The sequence below is a fragment of the Pinus tabuliformis genome, chromosome 9, assembly GCF_031772625.1.
Source record: "Pinus tabuliformis cultivar Carrire ecotype Pingquan chromosome 9, CPIR1, whole genome shotgun sequence".
In the NCBI taxonomy this organism is placed as follows: domain Eukaryota; kingdom Viridiplantae; phylum Streptophyta; class Pinopsida; order Pinales; family Pinaceae; genus Pinus; species Pinus tabuliformis.
In genome coordinates, this window is record NC_142307.1 from 724,280,477 (window position 1) to 724,294,839 (window position 14,363).

Below are 14,363 nucleotides of genomic sequence, written 5' to 3' on the forward strand. Positions count from 1 at the left end.
CTTGTATCCATGCGATTGCATCTTTGGATACTCATGTTTGGTGTGGATCTAGAAGTGTTTGAATTCCTCTTGGATATTTTGTTGGTGTAACAGATATTAGCCAAAATTGTGCTTACAATTTTAAATTTGTTTAATGGTTACATTTTAGGATCATTTTTATTGATCATTGTATTTTGACATCTTCAATTAATTAACAACAAGAAGCACTCCCAATTAGTTTTCTAGGTCCCCTAGCTAATAGGATTCAAGCATGTAGCTCATTATTCATAATTGCATTGTATATACTTGTTGTTTTTTACCTTTTGGCATGCAAATAAGTTTTTGTGCCATATTTTGATGTTGTCACAACATACTATACATGATTCAGAAGGTGAGAAATAAATCTTTGGTGTAATTGTAGGTTTTAGGTTTGATAATTATAGGTCATTTATACGTTATAAATGTCTTCAAAGTATCACTTCTAATTGAGTATTTAACTGAACATATTGTGTATCTTATATGTAACTACTTTTCCCTCCACCCAATTTTCATAACTTTCATAACCATTAGGTAGGGACTTGCAACTTTGATGTTTTTTTTCTTGTTTAGGAAAATATTTTCCAAGACTTTACAAAGTTTTATAATTTATTGAAAGTTGTAAAACTTACAATTTATAAAGTTTCAAGATCTAGGTTTTTAAATTCTAATTGTTTAAAGGGTGTTAGATCAATGGAAGGGCACCTTATCTACAAGAAGGATGTTAGTGATTTGATTCCATCATGCCCTGATATTCATATGGAATGAAGACGATTAGTTTTTGGTGATGGAGGCTCTTTTGACCATCAAAAATGAGTTTATGGTGACAATTTTTGGCCCTCACCAAAATATGAATTGGTGATAGTCAATGAATGCCACCATATATATGCATCATAGTGACGACCATGAAAGATCCATCATAATAAATAATTATTGTTCATATGAAGTGGTGATAGTCACTATCAATCATTATAATCATTATTATTGACGAACCTTAAATGTCACCACAACACCTATACTTTCGGTGATGCCACCTTTGGTGACGTTTAGTCTTCTGGTGATGGAGGTTAAGGTCCATCACCATTTCTAATATGAAATGGTGATTGTCACTATCCATCATTATAAATCGTTATTGTTGACAAACCTTGAATGTCACCACAACACCTACTTTTGGTGACACTACCTTTGGTGACGTTCATTTTTTGTGATGGAGACTCTTTTGACCATCACCAATGAGATTATGGTGAAATTTTTCAACCCTCACCAATGTCCTTTTTCTTGTAGTGACATGTAGTGTTGATGATTCAAAGATGGAAGATATTAGCTTGTTTTCTAATGAAATAATAACAATAAGCTTCAATAGTGACTGCTTTGTAATCATGTTATATAACTTCTCTTATGGAGTGAAAAATAAATATAAAAATAGAATATATGATACCAAATTTCGCAAGAATAATTTATATATATTGTCATCCTTCTTTTGTATGTTATGTTGTCCAAGTAAGTAATGTCTTAAGTGTTTTGAATTTAAGTATAATCTTCAATGTAAGAGAAATCAATTGGATTTAAGGAAATCAATTTGTTTTTGAGATAGAAATAATTAATATCATTCTTTTGAAGTTCATCTATCTTATCAACTCCTTGAAGGTGAAACCAAAAAAATTCTAATTAATCCATGATTTTCATCATTATACAATTTGATTTGAATTTTACATTAAGGAAATAATGGGGCTAGTTTCTTTTCCCAAATTAATTTGGCAATGTTCTTTACTTACTAATACATATTACATATCCTTTGCCCCATTTAAGAGAAAACAAAAGAATTCTAATTAATCCATGATTTTCATTATTTTACAATCCCATTTGAATCTTGCATTTAGGAATTAGTGGGGTTTTGTAGCGGCTACAACACGCTCAAATTTTTTGGGTGCATCAAAATTTTGGAGCCTTCCTTAGTTTTTCCCCTTAACGGTTGCAAACACTTGGGATCATTCCGTGAGATCTTGTCGATTTTTCACACCCTTTTTTCTTGATCAACCACCAGTCGTCTTTTGGCGTATTGATCGCCATGTCATGCTTGTGAGTTTGTTATGGAAATTTTGAAGGCTTATATTTGTATGTATGAGATGTTTTTTCTCTATCGACATCTGTCACACACAGAGAAAAATTTGTAACACTATCGCGCAAGTGTCGTCATAGTCGTTTGAAGACATATCTCAACTGTTGCAATTGTCACTCTTAACCTTTGAGTTAGTCTTAATAAGCACATCTTGTCTTGCTGGTTTGAGGTGTCTTATCATCGAGTCATTCAAAGTGTCTGATCAAATTTTCATGTATGCACAAGTACACTTGCTTTCACACTTAGTCATTTTCCTGAAAATCTGTCACTTGGACAACCGTCCTTCAACCAGACCCTGGTCTTAGTGACCTTTCATGATTGCCCAGAATTATGCAGAGCTTGAGGTTGTCCTCTAGACAGCCTACACTACGAAATTATAGAAATGAGGCAGCAAACTAACTGCCATAATTGTGCATAGGTTGTCCCATAACCTGATCTAGTATGTGCTTCTTGTTAGATCTACCATCAAGTCTCTTGCTACTCAACCAAAAAAAATGACTTGAGTTCTAACCTAGGGTTGTACTAATCTCGAAAACTGTGAAGAACTTATCCAACATGACTACCTTGCACTGCCTACAGAAACTGGATAGATATGTGGGACAAACCTTTGCTACCTGTTACTACACTATCTCGAAAAATTTCACAGATCTGTCAAGCAGGCTTCCCTACTGGCCTGCTCTACAATCAGTGCAAAAGTTACATAGAGATGTGAATCACCTGCCCTTCTAGCCTACTTTACAATCAACCCAAAAATTGTGCGGAGTTTTCTGTCACCTGTCATTCTACCCCGCTCTGTAATTAGCCCAGTAATTGCGTAGAGTTGATTGTCACATGCCCTTCTTATCTGCTGTGCAATTAGCCTAGGAATTGTGCAAAGTTGTCTATTACCTGCCCTTACTCCCTGACCTGCAAGCAGCCTAGGAATTCCATAGAGTTGTCTTTCACTAGCCCTTTTTTCCCACTCTGCAATCAACCCATAAACTACACAACTCTAATAGGCAAGGTCCCCTATTAGCCTGCTCTGCTCTCACTTAGAAAAGTGTGAAGATATGTATGTCACTTGCCCTTCTATCTTACTTTGCAATCAACCCAAAATTACATAGTTATGTTTGGGTCCGTACTGTCTCCTAGAATTGCGCAAATTTTGACTAGCTGCTCCTACAGCCTGATCTTGTCCTCCTCTGGAAAACTGTGCAAATGTTTCTGCCAGTGCCTCCTACTGCCCCCATTGTCTTCCCCGAAGAAACTGCACAAATCCTAGTTGGATGACTTGCCCAGTGATCCCCTAGAAAATTGCGCAGATTGGCCCAGTAGTTCCCCAACACCCTGCCTGGCCTCACTCTCAAAAACTGCAAAATTCTTCCTTCCCACTTGAGTTTTTCCCCACAGTTTTCATTGTTGTCCCAGATTGTGCGAATCTTCCTCGCAGTGACATCTACGTATTTTTTCCTCATAGTGCTCCAAGCCTTGCATCCCAACCTTTGTTGTGGTCTGCGTAGTTTTAGTCCCTTCTCCCTCTCCTGGTCACCTGCACCGAAACAAAAAACAATGCATCATGTTAGACCTAGAGATTTTTGGATTTGACGTCCTCTCATCATGAGTGATTGTAGGAACAATTACATCGATGAATGGGATGGAGAAGAGGCGCATGCTAGAAGACTTGCTTGCAGTCAAACTAATGCATGAAGCACATTGAGCAAGAAAGTGAAAGGGACACATTCACACACACCATCAAGAAAAGACTAAGACCATCAAAGAGCCCACACACTTTTCCATGCGGAGGTGAAGACATATTACACCGAGAGCATACCGTCACTCAGTAGTACAACAGTTTGACATAGACACCACGGTTAGCTAGTACATGTCAGTAGTGTCATGAGTTGTCTGCACCACATCACTACTATGGGCCATACTTGTGGTAATCAATGTCATGTAAAGTGGAAGTCCAAGAGACCCACATATGAAGTTGAAGAGTCATGTAAAGTCGAAAAGTCATAGGAAGTCAAACATTCATGAGGGAAGTCGAAGAGTCACAAGGGTCAATTACTCTCCTTGGCTATATATACCCCCTCATTGTATGAGAAAAGGACTTTTCACCTTGGCTCCTCCCAAATAGCCTTGATATTTTTTAGTCTATTCTTTGAGAAGCGATCAGTGGCTCCAATGTCCTACTATTGGGATTGGTGATGTATGGTGTATAGATGTATCTTAAATCTTTTTCTTAATTCAGAAGCTTGTCTCAAGCTAGCAAATTTTCACGCATGTTTTGTATCTGTTTTTAAAACTATTATTTAAACATTTGTAATGCATGTTTGCTTAACTTGTACTAATATAGTTGAAATACTTCGGTTATTTTACTACTCATATTTTTGAATATGTGTTATATTGTTTATCACTATTGTCTCATCTGTGTGGACTACTTCGCTAGACATTAGACAAATCATATTTGTGTTTTCTTAGTTCTAATGACCATCAACCCTAGCTGGACTAATATGCTGCACATTGTATGTGTTTCCCCTTGAACTTTGATTTTCATGACTTCTGTATCTGTTGTGGACTATTTCGTTGGATGGTAGATAGACCCTTGTTGTTTTTCGTGTGTATTTCTTCTTGAGTTGGGACTATTCCATCTCCTAAAGACGCTCGGTTTACTTTCCCCCTTTTGACAGTAAGAGAACTCGGACAGAGAGTTACATTACACACTCACTAGTCATACTCACCTCGCTTTGTTGAACTTACAAGCATAACACTCTCATTTGCTGAATAACAAGAGCTATGAAAAATATGTAAGATAATGGAAATTGGGCCATCATACTCGATGGGACTCCTATACAAAACGATGCGAGGTCTAGTTAGGACTTCATACTATAGGTTTTAACCCCGTATAGAAATTACTTGCATACGAATTCTTAAACACAGAAAATAAAAAATGTGAGAGCATAACACATAAAACACATATACATAGAGATTTTCCCCTGGATCCCAAAACTGGGACTACCAGCTTGATTTTTCATTATATTCCTTTGAATGTTACAATACATATTTATACATGCCGAAGCATCCAAAACCATGGACCAAAAAACCATAGGTAGGTTCACCCAACCTAATATAGGGTCCAATTTTTTTTTTCCCAGGGCGCTGCCCCAGACCCTATAGAGGGGGGCTACTCGGCCTCGTCAAACCCCCTGGACAAGGGGGCTTGTCACACCCCGCTGCGCAATCACCGTAACAAAGGGGGGGCTCCACCCCCCCTCTAACCCCCCGGTTCACTATGTCAATTAGTCATGGAAGGAATATAACACAACCCAACATTCTCCCACTTGTTGTTTTCTTTCCACAGCAGGCCACAGGAGAGATTAGTAATTTTTCCACCTCTGAAATGCCCATTGTTTCTCTACACCAGGATAACTTCTCAGAGCTCACAGATTTTGTCAATGCATCTGCAATATTATTCAAAGTGTCCACCTTTACCAGCAACACCTTTTTGTCTTTTATCATATCCCTCACAAAGTGATACTGAACATCAATGTGCTTTGTATTTGAATGATAAGAAGGGTTCTTTGCCAAGAAAATTGCACTTTGGCTGTCACATTCTATCCTTATAGCTCCCTATCCTAACCCCATACTTGAACACAATCTCTGCAACCAAACTGCTTCCTTGCTTGCATGAGTGGTTGCCATGTATTCTGCCTCTGTAGTTGATAGTGCCACTACAGATTGTTTCTTACTCATCCACTGATTGTAGCTCCAAATAGGTTAAACACATACCCACTTGTAGATCTTCTCTAATCCAGATCTCGAGCCCAGTCTGCATGAACAAAGCCATGACTATCCAACACTCGATCCAATCGTAGTCTTCCTTGGTAGCACAAACCATAATCACTAGTGCCACGCAAATACTTGAAAACCTGCTTCACTACTGTCCAATGCTCCTTCCCTAGTTTTGACATAAACCTGGTCAATACTCCCACTGCATGTGCAATGTCTGGTCTAGTACAGATCATTGCATACATTAGGCTACCGACTGCACTTGCATATGGAACACGGGACATATCCTCTTCCTCTTCTTGTGTCTTGGGACATTGTTCAACAGATAACTATACACCTACATGAATAGGAACCTTCACCAGTTTACTCCCCTGCATATTAAACCTCTACATTATTGTCTCGACATACTTCGTATGGTTTAAATAGAGCTTCCTCTTTTCCCAATCTCTTTTAATTTCCATGCCAAAATATAGTTTTCAGCACCAAGATCTTTCATGTCGAATTTGGACGACAATTGGGTCTTGAATTCCTGGATAATTTTTTTGTCATTTCCAACTAGCAACATATCATCCACATACAATACAAAAAAAATAACACGGTCACCAATTAATTTAAAATACACACAGTGATCTGCTTTTCTTCTGGTGAAGCCAATTCCTTGTATAAATGTATCAAATTTCTGATACCACATCCTTGGTGACTTTTTTAACCCATACAGAGACTTCTTTAAATTTCATACCAGTTCTTTCTTACCCTTCAACGCAAAGCCTTCAGGTTGCTTCATGTAGATTTCCTCTTCTAGATCCCCATGAAGAAATGTTGTCTTCACATCCATCTGTTCCACCTCAAAATCAAAAGTAGCAACAACAAATAAAAGTAACCTAACAAAAGTTACCTTGGCAATAGGAGAAAAAATATCACCAATATTTACTTCCCAGCACCTGGGAATAACCTTTTGCTACCAACCGATCTTTGTATTTCTACACCTTTCCTTCTGCATTTGTCTTCTTCTTGAACACCCATTTGTTGCCAATGGGTTTCCTTCCAGCTGGCAACTCCACCAGATCCCAAGCCTCATTTTTGTGCAAAGATGCCATTTCATCAACCATGGCCTCTTTCCAGAGTTTTCCATCCTCTGAATCTACTGCTTCCTTCACAGTTCTAGGATCATCATCAGTAATAGATAAAGAAAAATTTGAACAGAAGGTAGATGGAATATACCTTTCTGGCTGCTTTCTTTCTCAAACTGATCTTCTTACACACAGAGTTTGTGGCTCTTCATCTTCTGATTCCTCCTCTGCTGTAGAGTTTGATTCTTCCTCATTTAGCTCAAACTCTATCTTCTCAGGTTCCTTTGGTTGGACTTCATGTTTAATAACATCTTTCACCTCTCTGAACACCACATCTCGGTTGTACACAACTTTCCTTGTTACTAGGTTCCAAAGTTTATAAACGATCCTTATACCCAATAAAGATGCACTTGTCAGATTTACTATCTAACTTGGTTCATTTCACCTTTCGAACATGTACATATGCATCACATCTGAATACCCTCAGATGTGATAGAGGGGGCTTCTTACCAGTCCGTACCTCTTGTGGAGTCTTATCCTCAAGTGCTGATGAAGGTGATTTGTTGACCAGGTAACATGTAGTCTCAACCGCCTCTGCCGAAAATTCTTGTCCTAATATGGCACCATTGCGCATGCTTCTTGCCCTTTCCATCAACATCTTGTTCATTATTTCTGCAACTCCATTTTGTTGAGGTGTATATGGAGTAGTCTTCTGCTGTGCTATACCACACTTCTTACAGAATTCTTCAAATTCCTTCCTGCAAAACTCTCCACCATTATCTGACCTCAACACCTTTATCTTCTTCTCTGTCTGATTTTCCACCAGAACCTTAAATTCTTTAAACCTGTCAAAGACTTCAAATTTCTTCTTAAGGAAATATATCCATGTATTCCTTGAGAAGTCATCTATAAATGATACATAGTACATAGAATTACCCAGTGACGAAACCTTCATAGGTCCAAACACATTACTATGCACAAGCTCTAATATCTGTTTCGCCCTCTTACCACGAGAGGGGAAACTCACCTGATTCTTCTTCCCATATACACAATTTTCACAGAAATAAAAAACGAGAGAGCTATTACTCATACCTTCTACCATACCTTTACCATGAAGTATTCGAAGACCCTTCTCTCCAATATGTCCAAGCCTTTGATGCTACAACATGGTCTTCTCTCTAGAGACCACTAGATTTTCTACTCCATTTTCAGGAACCACGGAACTATTGCACCCATCAACAATAGTGCTACCTTGTAGCTTGTAGAGAGTCCCAATCCAAACTCCCCACATCAATACTAGTGCTCCCCGAACCATCTTGCAGGTATCCTTCTCAAACAATGTTTCTACACCTGCATCATCTAGCTTGATTACAAAAATCATATTTCTAGCTAATGCAGGAATATGCAGAACACCCGGAAGTGTTTTAACCCTTCCACCTTGCAACTTCAACTTTACTTTTCTGCGACCAATGATTCTAGCCTTCCTGTCATCCCCCAAGAATACATCACCACCATCATATTTCTCATACTCGCAGAACCACTCTCTATGGGGAGTGAAGTGAAATGTTGCACCTAAGTCAATCAACCATGCCTCATGATCTACATGTGTACTTGAAGAAGTCATGTACACATCCCCACCTTTATCTGAGGTGGTTTTCACCTCTACAAAAGAAGCATCATCAAATCCCTTTCCTTTATTAGAAGCTTTAGATTTACAATCCCTTTTGTAGTGCCCTTCCTTTCCGCATTTCCAGCACACCAGCTTTACAGGTTTTTCGGGAGATTTAGATCTCCCTCTAGATTTAGATCTCCCACTCGATGACTTATTTTTGTTTATGTTCTAGGACCATCCTCGTACAGACAAGGCATCACCATTCTATCTCTCCATATTTTTCCATCTCATCTCCTCGGTCAACAAGGATGAGACTATTTCATCAAACTGCATGGCAGTTGCATTGCTACCTATTGCAATAACCAGGCTATCCCACGAATCCGGTAGGGAATACAAAAACTGATGCACTTATCTTCATCTAAAATTTTAATATCAACAGATGCTACCTGACTTATCATAGTATTAAATGCATTCAGATGCTCTGTCACCGAGTCTCCATCTTTCATCCTCAAGTTATATAGCTTTTTCCGCAGGAACAATTTATTCACCAGAGACTTATGTTGGTACAAATTCCCTAACTTGTCCCACAAATCCTTTGTCGTAGCTTCCCTTGATACATTCAACAATATTGAATCTAAGACACACAATCGTATTGTGCTCTTTGCCTTTTGATATAACTTCTTCCATTCTTCATGGACACTCCTGTTGGTTTAGTACCTAGATCTATCGTGATCCACTGATCTTTATCCACAAACAAATCCTCCATCTTGAGTTTCCAAAACTCAAAACTCTGACCATTAAATTTCTCGATCTCTATCTTTCCACTTCTCGCCATATTCTTTCACCACCAGAATCGATATCGTAGATCTCCCACTGAACAAGGTTTACCACAGGCCAGAGCGAAACCCCACAGCAACAAAGGCATCCCCTTGAAGCCAAAATAGCTCTGATACCAAATGTAGGTTTTAACCCCATACAGAAATTACCTCCATACGAATTCTTAAACACAGAAAATATACAATGTGAGAGCATAACACATAAAACACATAAACACAAAGATTTTCCCCTATATCCCAAAACTAGGACTACTAGCTTGATTTTTTATTATATTCCTTTCAATGTTACAATACATATTTATACATGCCGAAGCATCCAAAACATGGTTCGAAAAACCATAGGTAGGTATTCCCAACATAAGATAGGGTCCAATTTTTTTTTTCCTAGGGCACTACCCCGGACCCCGTAGAGGGGGGCTACCTACTCTCCTCAAACCCCCCTGTGACCCCCCCACTGCACAATCGGCACAAAAAAGAGGGGGCTCGGCCCCCCCTCTAACTGCTAGTTCACTACATCGGTTAGTCGTGGAAAGAATATAACACAACCCAATACATACTAGGGAGATCCCCTTTATTGGTGGGTCCAACACTGTCAACAAATTGACAATAGAGGGAGGGCCAATTGACAAGTTGAGTCTGCTGCATCTATTTTGTGTTAGGATATTCCGACACATAGGAAATAGTTAAGTACAACTTGGTCTAGTATAGAGTTAGGTATAGAGTTAGGTAAAGTGTGTTTCTTTACTATGTACATTTTGTAACTTACAATTCGACGGTCACGATATGTAGTGATCTGACGGTTCATTCTCTCCTCGGTATTACCAACACTTGATCCGTGGCTTAACACCCGATTGGTCCATGATCTCTATTTAAAGAGCATGGAGGTTCATTTGTAGGTTAACCGTGCATGAGAGAAGCTTATGTAAATTTTCATTCTTTTATTAATAAATTGCCTGAAGTGGTCGCATTGGCTTAGGCCGTGGACTGTTTCCCTCTTTGGGGGTTTTAACCACGTCAAAAGTACTGGTGTATTGTTCTGTGATCTATTTGTGAGCGGTGTCCTTTGGTGTTCTGTCTGAGGAACTTACCCTGTAAATTCCTACATGGTATCAGAGCTATTTGAGGGCCGCGTCCGTTGGTGATCCAAATCTGAAGCTGGTAGAACTGCATTTGACTACCGTTTCCTAGATCTACTATTTCTGACTGCTTTCAGGCCAAGAGGACTACTCTGTTGCGTTGGGAGCATCTGTTCCAGTGAGGAACCCCTTTCGTTTCACGCGAAAAGGTTTTCGGTAGCCCTAGCTGCGTCATTTTTAAGATCTGGAGGTATACAGTGTTTATTTGCAGTTTACAGTTATTTTCTCTCTGTTTATTTCGGTTTTCGGTTTATTTAGCTTTTTTTATTATCGGATCTACAGCTTTCATTTCTGTGTATGCTCTTTGCCCTGCGACTCTGTGTGATATGGGAAAATCAGAAACAGAAAGGAAGGATTTTTCTCATGTGTATGCTCTTTTCCGCTGCGCCTTAGTGTGATCTCGGAAAATCATAAACATTGAGGAAAATATTTAGTTTCCGGCTAAAGCTGACTTCGAGCCGCAAGGTTCGTTTTAGAAAATATTTATTTTTCGGCTAAAGCTAACTTCGAGCCATAAGGTTCGTTTTTTTTGTATTTCTGTGTTGGGTTTTGTGTTTTTTTTGTTTTGTAGGGAAAAAGAGCTTTGTCAAAGCAAGCACGCAACCCAAAGCATCAACCCCCCCCTCTCTCTCTCTCTCTCTCTCTCTCTCTCTCTTTGTATAGCTCACTTGGTGCAAAGCTAATTTATGAGAGTAGAGGTCTTGGGTTCAAGTCTCCATTTTGTGGGGGCGGATTTTTTATTTCTACACATTCCCGCACTTCATCGACGACTTCATCAAATTTTCTTCAAAAAGCCATAACTTCTTCATCCGGAAGCTATTTTCAAAACCATTTTTTTTTTAAACAACCTAATTTTTCGAGATCTTTCCATTGAAACACTTAGCTTCAGCATCTATAGCTTCAGTTTTTTTTTTAAATGGAAATTCCATGCCAAGTTATTCTTGACAGCACTAACTACTTCCAATGGTGGTCCTACATTGTGGATTTACTTAGAAGTAAAGGTCTTTACAGAGTAGCCACAAGCCAAGAGACCAAACTGAAAGATGAAGACAAGGCAGCTAAATGGGAAAATAGGCAAGACCAAGCACGTGGGTTGATAGGGATGTCTATTTCTCCAGATCTTAGATTCCATATTGCAGAACTTGATACTCCTGATGAAGCAATGAAACAGATTACTAAAGTCTTTGGAATTAAAAATTAACTTAAAGCCCATCAACTTGAAAATGAATTGCTTACATTGGACCCCAATTTTTTTTCTTGCATTGAAGATTTTTGTCCAAGTTCAAGACCCTTAGAATTCTCTTGGAAGGTGTTAAGGTTAAGAAAGAAGATAGTAGCCTTATTTACTCCATTCTTACTAAGTTGGGACCAGCCTATTCTGTGTTTGTTTCCACCTTCCATTCTACAAGAGAAGCCTTCATTTCTCAAGGACAAACCTACAAGTCTCCTTCCTTTGATTCCTTTTTTGATTCTTTAATAAGAGAACAAGAAAAACTCTTACACCTTGGTCTTCTTCATCTTGGAAACTCTTCTAAGAAAGTGTTAGCCGCCCAACAGCAACCAAATCCAAAGAATCCTAAGAAGTTGTATCCTAAAAAGAATGGTCCTAAACCAAACAAGGGTCCTAAGCAATTTCAGCCTCAAAATGAAAAATCATTTCAACAAAATGATAAGACAAATAAAAACAAATGGAAGAAGACTGATAGACATTGCAACTTTTTTAATCGAGATGGCCACTTAGAATCCAAATGCTTCAAGAAGATGGAAGCCTTGGAAGCAGCAATGAAGAAGCATAACATCCATTTGGAGCAATCTTCAACTTCAACTTCATCTTCAGGAATGGCACTTTCTGCATGTGGTTGTCAAGCATCTCGGTCTGGCTATGCACTAAATGTATCTTCTTCTTCTCATTCTCATGAGTGGCTCATTGATTCTGGAGCTTCTTATCACATGGCCAAAAACAAAGCCATGTTTTCTTCTTTAAATGAATGTAACACTAAAAATATATATGTTGGTGATGATAGATCTCTTAGTGTTGTAGGGACTGGAACTGTTCATCTAGACAATGGTCAGTTTAATGATGTATTATGTGTTCCAACCTTATCCTGCAACCTTCTATCTGTATATCAGATAACCCATTCATGTGAAGGTAAAATCATTGAATTTTCACCTCACGATGTTGTAATTAAGGACCTAAGAGATCCTAGACATATTTTAGCTACTGGCATTGCTGATGATTCTACAAGGTTGTATAAGTTTCACAAATTTGGGTCATCAAATCTTCCCTCAGTATTTGTTGCTCATAATGATGAAGTGAGCAAACTTTGGCATGAGCGATTTGGTCACTTAAACTATTGCTCTCTTCAGAATCTATGTAAATAAAATATGGTGACAGGTCTTCTAATGGTATCTTGCAGAGACGGTGTTTGTTCTGGATGTGTACTCGGAAAACATCATCGGGACAGTTTTGAAAAACGTGCCTCTTGACACGCCTTATCCCCTTTACAGCTTGTGCATAGTGATTTATGTGGTCCACTTCCAGTTTCTTCATTCTCTGGCTACAAGTATTTCTTAACTTTCATTGATGGTTTCTCCAGATGCACTTGGGTATACTTCTTAAAACTCAAGAGTGAAGTATTTAACATGTTCTTGGTCTTTAAGGCATTTGTTGAAAAACAATCTAGACATCACATTCTTAAGCTAAGATATGATAATGGAGGAGAGTATGTTAAAAACATATTCATCAACTTTTGCATTGAGAATGGAATTCAAATGCAACATATTGTTCCATATACTCCAAAACAAAATGGTGTAGCTGGAAGGAAGAATCGTACCTTAAAGGAAATGGCTAATTGTATGCTTCAATCTAAAGGACTTAGTCTTAATTATTGGGCAGAAGCAATTAACTGTGTAAATTACATAATAAATCGCACTCCTATTAAGGTTTTAAAGAATATCGCTCCAGAAGAAGCATGGATCTCAATCAAACTAGATGTAAGTCACTTTCGTGTTTTTGGAAGTGAAGCATGGGCCCATATTCCAGATGAGAAACGTAAAGCTTTAGAACCTAAGAGTGAAAAATGTATTTTTTTGGATATTCTGAAGATGTCAAAGGATATAGACTTATTCCACTTAAGTCCAAAAATGTTATCATTAGAAGAGATGTAAAGTTTGCTGAAAATGTATTGGCCTGCGAGCCTAGTTCGGTGGATGTGCCACCTCTCCCTATCTCTTCTACTTTTGAAAATATTTCTTCTTCAGATGATGAAAGCGAGGATGAAAATCCTCCCCCACCTTCTCAGGATCCTCCTTCAGCTCCTCAGCTTCAAAAATGGGTCCGTGCTACTCGGGATGCAGCTGGTGATCTTGCCGGTGATCCTACAGTTCAACGATGTAGATGTACTCAGTTCGAGAGAGCCTCTTCTTTACTGACTCAAGCTTCAAAGAATTATGACCCTGAAACCTTTGCAGAAGCTTCAGGCCATCCATATTGGGAAGCAGCTATGAATGAAGAATATCATTCATTATTGGCAAATGATACATGGGATATTTTTCCTCTACCAAAGGGACGAAAACTTGTTAGATGCAAATGGGTTTACAGAACCAAGTATGGACTAGATGGGAAAGTTGATAAACATAAAGCTCGTCTTGTTGCTAATGTTTTTTCACAAGTTGAAGGCATTGACTATACTGAAACCTTCTCCCCTATTGCCAAAATGAAATCTATCCACCTTGTTCTTTCCCTTGTTGCCTCTTTCAAATGGGAAGTCCATCAGATGGATGTTAAATCCGCCTTCTTGCATGGGG